Raw genomic sequence first — 18878 nt, 5'->3', positions numbered from 1 at the left:
TCTACTGAGGCAACTATATTTTTTTCATTTCTCTAAAACCATGACACCTGTATAAAAAGTGAAGGAGTTTTCTCTTTCTTGGAATATTATAGAAACAAACCTCTCTCAATCTTTCCAAATTCATATTTCCTTGCTCAAAAACATCATTTGAGTAAAACGTACCCCGATGTGTGGAACAAGGGATTTGTCGAAATGAAGGGAAATGAAGGAGATAAGGGGCTTCTAAATTCTTGAGGAAATTTTGGGAAGTAGGAAGGGATGTCAAGAAACAGGGGAAAGTGACATTTCAAATATTGAGTGAGGGGAAGGGGTCCAAAAGGGAAAAACACAGTCCTAGCCTAGAAAATTGCCAATTTATAGCAAGAAACTAAGTTTGTGGGAAAATGAGGAATTTAAGGGATATCAGTGATGGGAAGTGTTTAATGAGGTACATTAAGGATAGGGGAAGGTGTATGAACATCAAGATACAATTTTTGCTGATTATTTGACCATCCAGGAGAAATTACCTTCAAAACCCTAGGAGAGGGAAACGAACCTTACTTAGGCACAACTAAAGCATGAACAAGGTGTAAAATGACCCATTGGAACCTGTCATGATGATGAAAACCCTCTAAATGTTGGTACAGTTAGCTAAATGGTGACATGAAGCTCTTGGGAAGAATCACTAATAGTTTCATCATCCCTCTCATAGGAAGGATCAGACTCCATTCTTGCTAATGTGTGAGTTTTCTTGATGAGTATGAAGAGATTTATGGTGATTTTATTTTTCTTCGACCAAGGGTAAGAATGTATGAGGGACTGTGGAGGGAGAGAGTATGAGGGGTTTTGGGAATATTATGACAAATTTTTTGGGAAATAGGGGGTTTAAGGAATAATGTGTAAGCTTAGAGACAGCAATTAGGGTTTAGGGATTTTGGAATTAGGATTTGGGAAAATGAGATTTGGGGATAGGGGTGAATGATTTTTTAGGAATATGGGAGTAAGGGAGTGAGTGGATGAACTGGAAAATAAATGGAGGAGTCAAAGAGTAAGATGGTCGAGTGAACTTGGCAGCAAAATCGCAAATGCAAACCCTAAGCAATTGTATTTTGAGCAAAAATTGCAAAGAGGTAGGGTTTGATTTTTTTCACACTAAACCACCATAAATTTTAAGAAGAAATCTTTCACTAGCAACGGAAAAGGCTTGAATTACTTGCACACTAGAAGATTTGAACAATTTTGGCAATTTGAGGGAGTTTATGATGAAATCGAGCTTAGCAGCTCTATGCACCACGCCACAAACCCAATGTGATGCACCTCATGTATGTGCTGCGCCAATATAAATTTAACACTGTGGAGGGTGGCCCAATGTGCCACGCCTCTCATCTAATGCGCCGCACCCCCGAAACTGAAACTCTTTGCTGCGATTTTGCTTCCTTTCTCCAACACGACCTTCACTTTGCTCAATCTTTCTTCTTTGAATGCCAATGAGCTTTTTGAATTGTAAAAAATGATTTATATACAAGAGCTTTTGATTTTTCCTTCATAAAACCCACTTTTATAATGTTTGCAATGTGACTTACTTTTCAACTCTGTTTTTGGGCAGTTTACTTTATTTGTGCCTTTGATGAACTGAATGACTTGATTTTTTGTTTGCCTTGCAGGGGATGGAGCTGCTGAAGCTTGGCAAGGTGACCAGGGTTGCCACTGAAGTGATTTACATATAAGAGAACTGAAATTACATGAATTTATACAACAAAAACCTAAAATACTTTGTTTTTCCTCAAAACAGGGTTTGGAGGAAAAATACATTTCCAAGCATGGGATTATGAAATTTATTGGTACTGGAACTTTATTCAACCTCCTCATGCGCCTACTGACCATTATTGGACATTTTGAAGACGTTTTTGATGAAACCCTAGACTTAATGAAACTGAAACCCTAGAAATGACTCTTGCAAATTTAAAGACAAAAGGTGACTGTAGATAATCTTGATGAATGGAAATGGGCTAGCAGGTAATGGACATGAGGGAAAATGTACAACATGCCACTACCGTCAAATGATCCATGCTCCTAATGGAATGCATGACCGAGTGAAACACCTAATATGCAATGCAACAAGAGAATTTGATGGCTGATGGAGGGATGAAGATACCGACACTAACATGACTCACATGAGAGTTTTTGGTTGTGTCACATATGCACATGTCCCAGACGAGTTGAGGAAGAAGTTGGACATCATGGGGGAGAAATGTATATTTTTTGGATACAGTGATGAATCCAAGGCATACAAAGTCTACAATCCATTAACCAAGAAGATCATAATCAGCAGAGATGTGCAGTTCATAGAAGAGGAAGCATGGGATGGAATTTTAGGGAATACTGTCAATGTCAAAGCATTCACATGAGGAAAAAGAGGAACTGACGGCAACAAACAATTCCTCAGTGGTGACTCCCTCTACTCCTATTCAAGTGCAACAAAGCAGGAAGCAAGGAACACCATCAACAAATAATAAGACAGCATAACGCAGTCAAGAAAGTGCTTCTCCAAGCATTTCGCAAAGTGCAACACCAAGTGACATATCAAGCACATCTTCAGCAAGCATAAGAAGACCAAAATTCATAAACTTAAATGAAATTTATGAGAAATATGAAGTTGATAGTAGCGTTGGTCTGAATTCCTTATTTGCATTGTTTTGTCATGTGAATGACCCAATCCATTTTGAAGATGCAATCAAAGAAGAAAAATGGGTTGCGGCAATGGAGGAAGAAATAGAAGCAATAGAAAAGAATGACATATGGGAGTTAGTGAACCTTCTGCAAGGAAAAGAAGTCATTGGAGTGAAGTGGATCTATAAGACTAAGAGCAATGTCAACGATAAGATTGAAAGGCATAAAGCAAGGCTAGTTGTCAAAAGATACAAGTTGCAAAATGGAAGATATTATGTGGAGACGTTTGCACGAGTCGTGAAGATGGAGAAAGTGCATAAAGTTGTGTCAATTGTTGTGCAACATAAATGGAAAGTGTATCAAATGGATGTAAAATTATCATTCATGGATGGAGTGCTGAAAGAGGAAGTGTATGTTGCACAACCGTTGGGTGTGGTTTTTCACCCATTTTATACACCTTCCTTCCCTTGTTTTGACCTTTTTGTCCTCCAGACTTGTGCCCTTATATCACAAAACTCCCTGTTTTTTTACCTTTGTAATGCATTTTACTATCATGATATTTTGTTGTATTTTACCGAATAAATACGAAGCTTTATTCCCTTTTTGTGGCTAACTAGATGAGCATTGAAGGAGAATGTTGGGAAGTTTATCTTTTTTAGGTGTTGGCTCGCGGAAGCAGACAGACAACATGATTTAACTGTAGGAAAGGGTAGAAAAGTTCATTGTTAAACCTTGAGTGTTGTTACATATCGCTGCTACATACTAGGTGTTGTTACAGACCGCTATTGTTACAGGTGGCTACTATTACATATTACTGCTACACATCGGTGCTATTACAGGTTGCTGTCACACATCGGTTGTTGTTACACTTCATGTGGATCCATCGTTACACCAACAGTGCTATCATCAGTTATGCTTTGTCATCCCGAACCATCATTTGCTCAATACTGTTGCACCAAAGCTGGAAATGTGGGTACTATTCCACATAACAACTGTCAGCAGTAGGATTGTTTATTTTTTTAGGCAACAAGACTTAAGCAGTTGTAACTATTGTATATTTATTTAGCAGTAGGTTGCAGCTTCTTTATTTTTGGATCAGCATGAGAATCAAAGATTCTCATGACTGATCTTTTTTCTAATTTTCAGGATGTAATAGTTATAAAAGACTTGACTTTTTATGTATCAAACATGGCATATAGAGGAGTATCGTTACTCTATTTCTGTCTTTCCAACTTATTCGTTAATCACTTTTTGTGTTCTTCCTACACCCTACTAAGGAGGAAGGGCCCTCCTCTTTGGCAGGGATTGCAGTGATTTAGGTAGTGTACATTCCAATTTAGTTCATTGATTTATGGTTTCTCGTTGTTACTGTACAAATTGTGGATTGCATTCGCTGCTATTCCTATTTATTTTATGTGTTAGCCAGAGTTAATCAACAAAGGAATAGTAACCAGCTGGAGTAGATGTTAGTTCTTGTGTGGCATGTCTTTACTTCAATAGCTACGAGTTGTATTATGTGGACTGTTTTTATATCTACTTGCATGGTTTGATTCAGCAATTTAGATCAGCGACATCTTTTACATTTTTTCTACACTTTCTTATGCTTGGCTAGAGTGTATCGGCACAAATAGTGCGAACCTCATTGAAACAGAAAGACCTACCCTAGGTTGATAATTAATGTTTCATTCTGAGTCAATTAAGGTTGATTAAAACAACACTACATTTTGGTGGTGTTGCCAGGGATGACAAGTTGACAATACAGTCATTCAATTTGTTTGTTTAATATAAAGTGCTCCTAGTCCACAGTTGCTGGGCGGTAAGATGAGAGGTAAGAACCTACAGATCGTTCTAACATACCTGGGTGGGCCCACCATTGTGATCACTATGACACTTAAGATATTTTGATGCTTTGATTAGTGTGTCTTCAGCTCTTCAGTTGTTGGGCGGTAAGACGAGAGGTAAGAACTTGCACATCACTCTAACATACCTGGGCGGGCTCACCACTATCGAAGGCTGAGATAATTGGAGTTTGATTTGATACACACAGGGTCCATGTGTGCACTTTTTAGGACATACAGAGATACTGAATTCACCCCCACTCTAATAAGTCACAGGAATGACGGGTCATAAAAAGGAAATGAAGGGCGAAGATTTGGGAAGGAAGACATTTATCCAGGAATTAATCTTCAAGGGGGAAAAATAATAGTCCAACTCTCAAAGGAATGCAAAGAGGACAGGGCCACAGAAGGTTGTTACTCCCATAGTGAAAGCAGAAACTTCCAATCCCTCCATCTTGGGACCATATCATTCTAAGGCCAGCACTCATACCTCCAAGATCAAGGATTTTATTTATGAGTAGGAAGGGGAAGTTAGTAGTCAGAATTTCAGGATCGATGGCCAAGAGGAAATCGAGGGGGAACATCGGACACCTGAGATGGAGAAGCACTTAGTGACTTATCAATATCTGGATACAGGTAGTGTGGTGAAACAACCAACCCCAGGAGTATATGAGGCATTAATTGCATCTACAGGGCCATCACAAACGCAACTGGGAGAAGTTTCTTCTACAAAAATGGTTACAAGAATTAATCATGGGGGACAACAATGATAACAATGCTTAAACAGACACCACTACCACCACCTTTGAGTTCCCAATTGCGAATCTCAGGGGTGAAGCTCCTATGAAGAATATTCCTCTATCATCCTTACCATCCTTTCAGGGGATGACTGTGGAAGATCTAGATACATTTCTATTTGAGTTTGATGTCTTGTGTAGAAGTTATGATTATACAATAGATGCTCAGAAGGTAAAGCTATTCCCTACTACGTTAAAAGGAGAAACCTTGAGATGGTTCATGGGATTAGGTCCCGCTTCCATTTCAACATGGAATGCTATGAAGGAGGTGTTCTTGTCAAAGTACCAAGACTATTATAGGACTAAGGAATTAAGGGAAGAGATATTTAGAATGACACGAAAGCAGGAAGAAAGTCTATAAGATTATGTGGAATGGTTCCATTATAATTTGCAGAGGTCTAAACACAATGATTTAGACCCGAAAATCTTGAATACTATATTCATCAGAGGAATGAGGGATGACTGTCTTGACACCCTGAACCTATTAGGAAAGGGGGATATATCACAAGAGAAATTCGCTGAAATTATAAATCTCTGCCTATGATGCTCTCGAGGACAATCTAAAGGAAGAAGTACAATTTGAGATGCCTCTGTTTGCATACAAAAATCTGCAGGAGAAGGAGTAACTAGAGCGGAGATCAAAAATTTGTTCGAAAATTTTAAGACTGATATCCTCAGTACTCTCTCAGCCCAGATAACAACAGCACAGATAAAAAAGACACAACCAGAACCTGATACACCCTTGGCTGTGTTTTGCCTGACTTGTCAGAAGAAACATCCTTACAGGGAATGGAAACTAAATAGCATCAGCCTCTGCAACATCTATGAGCTAAAACATTTGACAGAGAAGTGTCCAAAGCTTTCTAGACTAAATGGAGTACTTAGAGAATCAAGAAAAGAGGTTCTGTCCTCTTACTTCATTGCACCATGGAGGCCATTGCAACCGCGACCTTGAGGTATGTCTCAAGAATTTTCCTCTTTTGATTCGTGGAACAATGCATATAATAATCAACCATATCCATGGAAATATTTTGCCCCTCCTTCAGCTCATTTCCCTTTACCTTGGAACCAATGGTCTCCATCTCCTCCTGTCGAATATCCTCAATCCCAACCATACCCGTGGAACTAGAACTAGAGAAGAAATGCCTAGAATTTAGCTCTTCCTGCACCACCCATGCAGCAATAGTTGTAGTTACCTCCTTTTCAAGCTTCTTCTCCTCCACCACGTGTGCAACCTCAACTATCTGTGCAACCTAACCCAAACCCAGAAAAAAAGCAGTTCAGGGCATAGAGACTACTACGACCTTCCAGACCTACCTTATTACCCGCATGGAATTTAATGAAATACAGTTACGACCGGTCATGGTAATTAATCCTAGTAACGCCCCTATCATTATGGAGCAATATTGTGAACCATCCAAAGGAGAAGCTCGAGTCTTTAAGGCAGCTAATGCGTCTACAACAACTGATATAGAGGAAGTTGTTACATCTATAACAGTCGGGCCATGAAGAAATGGTACATCTGTAATAGCCAATACAGGGAAGGATAATATGCCTGTAATAGCAGATTCAACTGCTATTACGCAAGACCCCCTGTATCCTTAGAGACTGGCTGAACCTAGGATGACTTCCCAGCTGGAATCTAATTTCCTTAGGGAGTTGCAAAATATGTATGTATGAATTCCTTTGTTGCAAGCCCTTAAAGAAGTACCCATCTATGCCAAGACAGTGAGATATTTGTGCATCAAGAATCCTGGAAGAAAGCCTAAATACCCTGCCACCATACATGTGATGGGAAAGTTATTTGAATTAATGTCTCCTCAGCCTCTCCTTACTAATCACAATGACCCAGGCAATCCTAAAATCATCGTCTATATTAATGATCAACCCATATCCTATAGATTGATCTTGGGGCTGCCATTAATGTAATGATGAAAGATCTCTTCATCACTCTCAGGCTACAAGGACTTAGACACACTCCCACTATGGTGGAATTGGCACACAGGTCTCATGTTAAACCTGAAGGGATGCTAGAAGATATAGTGATTACCATAGCTTCCTGGAGATACCCGACTAATTTCCTTATTCTACAGTGCAAATCCAATTTGGTGGGGCATCCTTTGGTCCTACGGAGACATTGGCTAGCCACTGTGAATGCATTTATATGTTGTAGGATGGGATCCATGGTGATCTCGAATGGCCAGGAAACCCATAACCTTAATCTTTATCCCCCAAAATCAAATGTGGATGTGTACAACCCTTGGTGGGATGAGTTTCAGCCTGAGTCAGATCTTTCCCTACCACTCCTCACTCCGGGGAAAGCCCGGTATTTTAAAGATGAAACAGAAGATAATGTTATTAACAGTTTTATTAATAATTCACTATATGTTGCTGCTTTTGTTAAAAATGAAAATGAGGAGGAAGAGGTGCAAGATATAGATTTTGAGAAAATGAGAACAACTCTGAATATTGCTAGCAGTCCAATTGAGATTGAGGCTAGAAGGTTTTTTAATGTTAACCCCAATTTGACTATTGAACGAAATCAATGGCTATTACCACTGTTGTAGAAGTATAAAAAGGAATTTGCATGGCATTATATGGATATGAAAGGGATCCACCCTGACCTATGCATTCACCATATTTATTTGAAGAATGGCTACAAACCAGTCAGACAACCATAACACCACATGAACCCTACACTAAAGGAAGTGGTGAAAGAGGAACTACAAAAACTCCTAAGTGCTAGTTTTATTTATCCAATATCTGACAGTCAGTGGTTTTCACCTCTTATCATTGTTCTTAAAAAGAATGGCAAGTGGACGGTCTGTGTTGATTATATAGAACTCAACAAGACCACTCAGAAGGACCATTTTCCATTGCCATTTATAGATCAGGTCCTTGATACTCTCTATAGAAAGAAATTATTTTCATTTTTGGATGGATTCAGTGGCTACAATTAGATACAGATCACCCCGAAAGACTAGGATAAAACAACCTTTACTTGTCCTTAGGGAACCTACGCATACAGAGTGCTAACCTTTGGGCTCTGTAATGCACCATCAACCTTTCAAAGGGAAATTCTAGGAATTTTTTCTGACTTATTGAATGACTGTCTGCAAATCTTCATGGACAATTTCACACCTTATGGAGATTCTTTTGAAGCAGCATTAGTCAATCTAGAAAAAGTGTTAGAATGATGTGTACAGACCAATGTTGCATTGAGCACTGAGAAATGTCACATGATGATGACTGAAGGGATCATGCTTGTACATTACATTTTTGCTGACAAAATTAAGGTAGACCCTGCAAAGATAGAGGCAATCCTAAAAATTCCAACCCCCAAAACGCAGAAAGAGGTACGTAGTTTCTTGGGGCATGCAGGGTATTACAAAATATTTATAGAAAAATTTTCAAGAATTGCATCGCCATTATTTTCCTTGCTCATGAAGGATGTTGATTTCTTGTGAACAGGGAAGCATGATCAGGCCTTCTTAAAGCTCAAATGTTGTGTATCAGTAGCCTGGGTCTTGTGAGGACCTAATTGGGAACTGTCATTTCACATAGCTACAAATGCATAAGATATTTTTGTAGGTGTTATTCTAGGCCAGCTAGAGGATAAGAAACCTTACGCTATTTAATACATAAGTAAAAGTCTAACTCCAGCTAATCTCAACTACACAGTGACCGCGAAGGAGTTCTTAGCAATCGTGCATGCCATCAATAAATTCTGACATTACATCACCGGATATCGAGTATTTGTACACACCCACCATTCTACCATTTGTTTCTTAATGAATAAGCCAATTACAAATGGTAGGATTACACGTTGGTTATTGTTGTTACAAGGATTTGATATCACTATTGTAGATAAGCCTAGAAAATACAATGTAGTAGCTGACTTTCTTTCTAGGCTAACTGTTGATGACATTTTCACTCCCACTGAACATTCTTTCCTTGAAGAATATCTCTTTGCTATTTATACTTACTCACCTTGTTATGTAGATATAGCCAATTATCTTGCTACGGGGATGTTTCCCTAGTATTTGTCCTCCAAGGAGAAAAGGAAACTCATAAAAAAAAGTGCTACATATACTTGGATAGATGGGAAACTCTACTACACTGGATCTGATTTCCAGATCAGACGATGTGTTAGGGAGGATGAGGTCTTTGATATCCTCAAAGTCTACCATGAGGAACCTTGCAGAGGGCACTTCACAGACAAACGAATAGGATATAAAGTCCTTTCAACAGGGTACTGTTATCACTCCAGGAAACTCTCCTAGGTTGTAGCTCTGAGATGCCTGGTAACATATAAATCTTCAATATTGTTCTCTAAACTATTGGAATGGATGATGGTTTGGATCAAGTCAGATGATTGTTTCAACACTTTTTTCACTCAAGACATGCATGAACACCCTCATCTTTACAAGGCTTTAAACCACTAATGCTCAATAGTTTATAGATTCAATGGATAGATGGAGAATACTGACTGTACCAGCATATGCATACATAAACACATATGAATGGCCAGCTACAGGAAGTGAATGAAGCTTACAAATCTAATTTATCAATGCAAAGATAAGATGACAATTATCTGGCATTAGACACAAAATAAAACATGAATAATCTATTCAAATGCAAGCTTAGAACAGAAGAGAAAATGGGAATTGAACATGTAACAGCAAAAGAAGCTTATATTGCTGGAATGAAGATGAGAAGCTAGAGTAGTAGAGTATCCACAGTCTCCAAAATTCGAACCCCTGTTACTCTGAACTTTCAACTATTTATAGGCCTTTTGCAATGCTCTAAACCCTTCTGAGGCTCAATAGGTCTTAATCTATCCCCTCTTTCTATTTAACTGTTTGATGCCATGACTAGACACGCATGAGCTCGGAGGTTTCTTTTTCTAACAACATAGTAACCAAATTTTGGTAAATGTGCTACGCTGTCAGGTGGCTTGCTCATGCTAATGATGTTCCATGATCATTAGTTGGCTTGGTTGTATTGCGTTGTTGCCTTTCCCCTTTTGACATCTTGTCTCCTGGTCTTTGTCCTGTGATGGAATGGGTCTTCATTCCTTTGAAATCCTTTCAAATGCTAACAATGATTGTTTTCTATTTTACACAGAAAAATGTTGCAACACTATGAAATCCCACCAAGCTTTGTTTATTTTGGACTTCAAAAGTCCTTAAACACCGTCTATTCCTCTATCGGGTCCATCCTTATCGCTATCACAATTCGAAAATGGCCTATTCCTAGTCTTCCCTTTGTATTTTGAAGTACGTTAAAAACACTGGAAATACATTGAAAATGGCTCATGATGGACTTCAAAATTCATATATTTCCCTTCACGAACCCTTTCGGGTCCGGTTCTTATTGCATATCGCAAGTCTCTTTGTATTTCGTTAAATAACAAAAATATGCAAAATACATAGGAAAATGCTTTTAGGCGGATCTCAAATCTTATATAATAGCTTTAAGGAACCCTTTCGGGTTTGGTTTATCGCATCAGACATCCATATAGGTATAAGCCCCGCTCCCCTGTGAAGCTCCGATGTGATATTGCGATGTGATTGATCGCAATCGCATATCACTATAACCCTGGGCCATTTGGTGAGCACTCTATTGTGTTGGCCAATTTCGATCCTACAATGCAACATTGGTCGTCGATCTGCGTGCTTGATCGACAGTCCACGTTGACTTCGCCAATCGCCATCACTAGTTCCACATAGTCTATGCCAATATCTGCCGATTTCCATAGCCGATTGCGATATGCCGACTGGATCTCAACCGTTGATCGGCCGGATCTGACAGCTGCTGTGCATTTCACTGTTTATGCCTCCAATACTCTATTTTTCACTATTTTTATGTGCTTTTGGCCTCTCGATAGTGCTTTTCAACCATTCTAATGGCTCTCCTATGCGATTGTTTTGATATTTGGCCTAATTTTACTAACTTTTGAAGACTTAAAGATCATATTTGGACCCATTTGGATCAGGATCTGATGTATTTGTAGATGCGAGAGTAATATTTTGAAGTCTGGCTTGTGGCTAAAGAGGAGCAAGAGGAGATGTAGTCGTCAAAACTGAAACAGGGGATGTTTTCGCTAAAAATAGTAGAACTGCACCTCAGGGGCTAACAGATACTATTGGCCAACAATATTTCAGGATGCCAAGAAGTTTGTGAAGGGATGTGATAGTTTTCAAAGGTTGGGCGAACCACTGCAATCAGACGAGATTCCGTTACAGCCCCAGATTCTCATAGAACCTTTTGAGAAGTGGGCTCTAGATTTTATAGGACCAATCAATCCTTCATCCAGATAGAGATCCTACATCTTGGTTTGTAATGACTATGTCATGAAATGGGTTGATGCAAAGGCACTAAACAGAGCCATGGAGTAGGTTGTCTCTTACTTTCTGTTCGAAGACATATTCATCTCGCTTGGCATACCCAGGGAGATAGTCATAGATGGAGGGCCATAGCTCACATCTCAAAAGATCTGGGAATTGGTCGAGAAATATAAAATCCATCATAGAATCACAAAAAATTACATCCACAGGCAAATGTCCAAGTGGAAAGCACTAACAAATTCATTGAGGGAATCCTTACTAAGACTATGGCCAATCATCAATGAAATTGGGCTGACAAACTTCTGGAAGTGTTATGGGCATACAGGACTACATGGAGGAACACCATTGGATTCTCACCATATGAACTTGTGTATGGAAAAAACCCTTTATTCCCCATTGAATTTTAAATCAAGAAACTAAGGACAACATTGCAAGTCAATTTGGATTTGACTACAGCACAAAGGAAGAGATTGAACCAACTCAATGAACTGGAGGAGAAACAGTTGGCTACTATCCAGCAAACAGATATTATCCAGTAGTAAAGAGCTAAGTGGCATGATAGATTTATAAAGAATAAAAAATTCCAGAAAGGATATTGGGCTCTCTTATACGACTCAACATTTAAGGACTTCAAGGGTAAGCTCTGCACAAGATGGCTAGGTCCTTATGAGGTAGATGTAGTCTTTGACAATGGGACTGTAAATTTGGTAACCATTAACAGTGCAAAGACACCATTACTTGCAAATGGGCACCCTCTCCGGTTGTATCACAAACCTACCTCGAAGGGTTCATTTATCAAAATTGTAACAAATTTGGATCTACAGGTTACGGGAATAGGGGAAAGCCCCCCTGTGCTGCAAAAATTTTAACCTTTCCAATAAGTGTAATAGCTGAAAACCACCCGATGGCGGCTGTTACACCATTTAAAAAAAAATTATATATATATATATATATATATATATATATATATATATATATATATATATATATATATATATATATATATATATATATATATATATATATATATATATATATATATATATATATATATATGATAATAATAATAATCTGGCTGTGAAAACCTTTTTCAGGCACAAACAAACTCTTTTTGTAGGAGTTGAAAACCACCTGGTGGCAGCTATTACACCCTCTGCAACAACATTTGCTATTTCAAAGTGTATCATATGATAAGTGTTGTTTCACGATATTTTGTTCTTTATCCTTTTGTAGAAATTAAATTAATATATACCAGTGGTCTTGGTTATTACACCTGGAACAGCCAACGACTTTTTAGGAATTAAATGAGATATTTTATTGTAATAAACAACAAATAAAACATCACCATGAGCCTCATTAGCAGATCTAAGTTCATGTGTCTCACTGCCCGAGTATGATTCGACGTCGCGCCACCCATTACTCTGCCCCACGTCACCTAGGTACATCATCAAAAAGGTAATATTGCATTCGATTTATTTTGTAATTATTGAAATTTAACATGACTATTGACGGCCAAGGACAGTTGTCATAGTTAAGTTAGGGGGGGAACGAATCACATTGTGACATGACCGTCGCATGATTTGTAATTATTGAAAAAATTCAGCAGTTAAGGCACGCGACCTAGGAGTTATTGTTACTTAATACCGAATCATACCAAAAAGGTTATGGGCACTATTGATGATACCTCCCCACGACTCACCATTAAAGAAAAATTCATTAAGTAGTACAAACCATGCATTTCAAATCTTAATACAAATCTGCACCTACGCCACCCTACCACCCTATCATTTACCCCTTCTAGAAGCACTAAATCCCTATTCAGAGTGTTCAGAGAGGAGGAAGGTAGCAATGCAGGCTGAAATACCTAGAGTGTGTGCTGGAGGGAAGATAAGAGGTGAAACAACATTGAATTGCAGAAGCAATGGGAGGAGCAGCGATACGGCACGAACATGGAATTACAGAAGCCTTGGAAGATTGTCCTAAGGCATGCCAGGTTTTCAAAGATGCAGGCTGGTTCGAATTCTTCCAGAGATTGGAAGCCTCGAACAATGGTGTGGCCATGGAATTCGCAAAGAACCTGGAAAGAAACCAAATGAAAGTCAGAGGACTAAAATTGGAGGTCATGGAAGAAGTTATTGCCAAAGTAATAGGATTGCCAGTAGAAGGGAAGAGATGGTTTACCAGGAAGGTTAATGATCCCTCTCTAAAAGGGGATTTTCTTCAAGAAAGTGAGTCATTGGTTAAGAAGGGCAGGGGAATTTATAGGCCGTCACTCCCCCAGCCATGGGCGGATGTTGCTCTATTCCTCATTAAGTACATTACTTGTGAGGGAAGAGCAACAATTGTGTTTAATTACCATTTCCCAGTGATGAACCATATCTGCCATTAGCAGCAGATTAACCTGCCGTATTTCTTATTGGGCAATATTATACACATGGTTGCGGCTGTGAAAACGACTGCACATCCATAAATATGCGTTACAATCCACGATCTTATTAAAATCATCGTGCTAGATGCCTTGAGCCAATAGGTCAAGAATTGGGAAGATTTCATGTGGAAAAGGTCCAGGACTACTTGTAGAAGGAAAAAAGAGATGGATGGGGAAACTTCAAATATAACAAAGGATCAATTGTAGTTCACGATAGTGAGTATCACCAAGACGTCGGTTGATAAACAAATTGGCGATAGAAGGCCAAAGCAGAGGATGAGGGTCAGTGGGCACCCATAGTCCCCATAGACATCAAGAAAGAACAAGGAAGCAATCGAATAGAAGGAACAGGAGCAAGCTTAGCCAGAAAAACCTCCTTCACCTGGTAGGAGTGAAACCTAGTCCTTTCTTTTGAAAATTGAAATTTTAGAAAAATAGATTAAGGAATTAAGGGAAAAGCTAGCAGTAGGAAAGGTAGAGCCAAGAGGCCCAGGGCTGGATACTTTGGTAGAGGCTTTGGACAGGGCTAGAAGGGGAGCAATCCTGGGAACTCTATGTGTAGCATGTGCTGAGAAGTTGGTGGAAGCCGGATTCAAAGTCTGTTCAACATATACTACCTCAAGGGGGACTCAAACAGAAAACTGGGAAGCTATTACACCAAATGCTGTCGAGGATGTTGTTGATACACAAGAACAAACAACCGAGATAGCAAAATCCACATAGATTGATCAAGCAATGGATACACAAGAACCCTTTATTGACAATGTTGTTTCACTAGGAACAACAGTGGAGGAGGAAATCAACCAAGTAGAGGAAGAGAAAGATAATATCCATGAGCCGATGGTCACTATTGTTGTTACACAAGAACCAGCAGGAGAGACCGAAGCTGGTCCGAAGGAAAACAATGAGAAAAAACCTGTGGACATTACTGTTGCCACACAAGAACCAACAGTAAGAATGGAGGCTGACCAAGAAAATAAAGAAACTATAGTAAAACCCATTGATGAAGCTGTTGTTACATAAGAACCAGTAGCCAAGGTGGGACAGTTTCTCCCTCAAGAGGCTGCTACACCCTTAGTTGATGATGCATGTGGGACAACATCGGGTCCTGTTGAAGGATGGAATTCTAAAAAATTGTTGTTGTTGGGAAAGTTGCAAAAGTGGAAGTAGCTAACACTCTCTCTATAGGAGGGAGTGATTCCACTCAATGTGTATAAGAAAATGATGGATTCCCTAAGAGAGAAATGGTTGAAGGAAGAATGGGAAAGAGAAGAGGAGGCACGGAGGCATAAAGAAATGATGAAGAAAAAGGATGAACAACTGTATCAGCTGCATTGGGAGGTATCTCACCTAACGTTTGATAATACCAAACTCCGTGACCTCACTCTAAACCTGCTAGCATGCAGGCAGACATCCCCGTCATACCCTGTGTTCTTGTGGGAATATTATTATTTATTTCAGTTGAGGGAAGTTTATGAGAACAGGTATTGTTTGGGTTCTTTTACCCACACCATTTTGGAATTTTCTCAGTTCTGTGATTTTGAAGATCAGAATTTGTTGTGTGAGTTGTTCATGCACAACATGATGTGTGAATACGTGAGCACAAAGATGGTGGTGATTGTCCTTTCATTCATGGGATATTTGTAATTGCGTGCATTCCTCTCATTTATGATGAATCAGATTGAGTGGCAACTGGCTAAGAAGACAATAGAGGCTAACGAGGAAAGGACAACACTGTGGGTCTGAGCTAAACCAGGAATGGCTTATGAACTCCGACGAGATTTCAGGCAATTCCTAAGCACCTTAGAAAGGAGAGATCAATCATCCATATACAAAAGAAAGAACACGAGGGTCTGCCTCAACTTGTTTGCAAACATCAGGAGCCAAGCGCTAGTCAGATGTCTTAAGCACACTGAGCCTTACAGTGCAGAATTGCAGGAAGTGGACCCATTTGAGTATAAGAACTTTGTGGCTACTATTTCATGGGTGTCGGAATATGCCCAGATTTTGCTGACACTGGGGGCATTCTAGAGTTGCGTCATGTTCAAATTGCCTTTGATATGGTTGCCATTGGAGGAGTATCAACCCGATTATCAGTTATGTGATTATCAAGAGGAATCCTGGCCATGTGAATGAATGGATGATCAAGGATTCAGATCTCCAGGCAATGATACTGTTGCTGCATACAATTTTATAGATTTCCAGCAAGGGAATAGTATAAGGGTCTGAGATTCTGCATGGGAACATGCAATGGCTTCAGTCGAGGGGAGATGTTAGGTGTGGCTTTTCACCCATTTTATGCACCTTCTTTCCCTTGTTTTGACCTTTCTGTCCTCCAAAATTGTGTCCTTATATGACCAAACTGCCTTTTTTCTTACCTTTTTAATCCATTTTACTTTCATGTTACTTTGCTATATTTTACCGAATAAATATGAGACTTTATTCCTTTTGTTATGGCTAACTGGACGTGCATTGAAGGAGCATTTTGGGAAGTTTATCCTTTTTAGGTGTTGGATCACGGAAGCAGATAGGCAGCAAGAGTTAACTGCAGAAAAGGGTAGAACATTTTGCTGTTACACCCTGAGTGTTGTTACATATCTCTGCTACATACTAGGTGTTGTTACAGATCGCTTCTGTTACAAGTGGCTACTGTTACAGATTGTTGCTACACATCGGTGCTCTTACAGGGTGCTGTCACACATCAGGTGTTGTTACACCTCGTGTGGATCCACCGTTACACCAATAGTGCTATCATCAGTTATGACGCATCATCCGGAACCATAATTTGCTCAATATTGTTGCACTGAAGCTGGAAATGTGGGTAATATTCCACATAATAGTTTTCGGTAGTAAGATTGTTTTTTTTTTAGGCAACAAGACTCAAGAAGTTGTAACTAATGTATATTTATTCAGCAATAGGTTGCAACTTCTTTATTTTTGGATCAGCATGAGAATCAGAGATTCTCATGATTGATATATTTTATAATTTTCAGGATGTAATAGTTATAAAAGACTCAACTTTTGATGTATCAAAAGCGGCATATCTAGTGGAGTACCATTACTCTGTTTCTGTAATTTCTGAACTTATTTTAATATCAATTGGCATGGTGATGCTGTTATTTCTTTCTAATCACCTTTTTTGTTCTTCCTATGCCCTACTGAGGAGGAAGGGCCCTCCTCTTTGGCAGGGATTGCAGTGATTTAGGTAGTGTACATTCCAATTTAGTTCATTGATTTATGGTTTCTCATTGTTGTTGTACAAATCATGGATTACATTTGTTGTTGTTTCTATTTATTTTATGTTGTTACACAGAGTTAATCAACAGAGGAATAGTAACCAGCTGGAATAGATGTTAGTTCTTGTGTGGCGCGCCTTTACTTCAATAGGTGTGAGTTGTGATTTAATTCTATGGAGTGTTTTTATATCTGCATGCATGGTTTGATTCAACAATTTGGATCAATGACATCTTTTATAGTTTTTCTGCACTTTCTTATCCTTGGCTGGAGTGTATCGGCACAAATAGTGAAAACTCCATTGAAACAACATGACCTACCCTTGGTTGACAATTAATGTTGTAGTCTGAGTCAATTAAGGTTGATTAAAATAGCACTATGGAAACCACCTAGTTATGAGGTAGAAAGCAAATAAGAAAAAGTGTATCGGTTGATGAAAGCTCTTTATGGGATGAAGCAAGCACTGCGTTCATGGTATAACAGGATAGATGCTTACTTTTTGGATAATGGTTTCGAGAAAATGTGACGAAGAGCGTACCCTTTAAATCAAAGAGAGCAATGGTAAGATTCTTATTGTCATATTATATGTAGATGATTTGATTTTTACGGGTAGTGATGATTTCCTCATCATTGATTTCAAGCATGCCATGAAGACTGAATTTGGACTGATAGACTTGGGATTGTTTAGATATTTTTTTGGGCATAGAAGTAAAGAAAACAGAAAATGGCATTTTTATCTCTCAAGCAAAGTATGTGGCGGACATTTTGGAGAGGTTTAAAATGCAGAATGACAACCCGCGTCAACTCCAACTGTCATAGGGTTGAATTTGAGCAAAGGAGATTGCAGCAGCAATGTCAATCTGACATTATACAAAGGCATGATAAGCAGCTTGATGTATTTGACCGCCACTAGGAGGGCTATAATGTATCCAGTGAGTCTCGTGTTGAGGTTCTTGGAGACACCTAATGAAACACATTGGCAAGGAGCAAAAAGGATTCTAAGGTATGTGAATTGGACAAAACAGTATGGAATTTCATACAACGCAAAAGATGATTTCAGGCTGGTTGGTTACAGTGACAATGATTGGGCAGGAAGTGTTGATGACAAAAAGAGCATGTCGTGATATGTTTTTCATTTGGGTTCTGGAGCCATTTCTTCGGCCTCCAAGAAGCAGCCAATAGTGTCATTGTCAACAACAGAAGATGAATATGCCGCCGCAATAGCAACAATGTGTCAGGCAATTTGGATGAGAAGGATGTTGAGGGATCTTCGCCACGACCAAGAGGGAATGGCAACTATTTTTTGCGACAACACATCCACAATTGCATTACCAAAGAATTATGTCTTTCACAATATGACCAAGCATATTGATGACAAATATCATTTTATTATAGAGTTGATTACCAATGATGAAATTATGTTACAACACTGCAGGTCACAAGATCAATTTGCTGAGATTTTCACAAAGCCATTAGCACATGAAAGTTTTTTTTATCTCAGAGACTATTTGTGAATTGTTAATGGCGACAGTTTTCAATAAGGGGGAGTGTTGGAAAAATTAATCCCAACCACTGCCTTAAA

Source organism: Pinus tabuliformis, chromosome 1_2, assembly GCF_031772625.1.
Source record: "Pinus tabuliformis cultivar Carrire ecotype Pingquan chromosome 1_2, CPIR1, whole genome shotgun sequence".
NCBI classification, from domain to species: Eukaryota; Viridiplantae; Streptophyta; class Pinopsida; order Pinales; family Pinaceae; genus Pinus; species Pinus tabuliformis.
The sequence above is the reverse complement of the archived record's forward strand: the minus strand, read 5'-3'. Positions refer to the sequence as shown.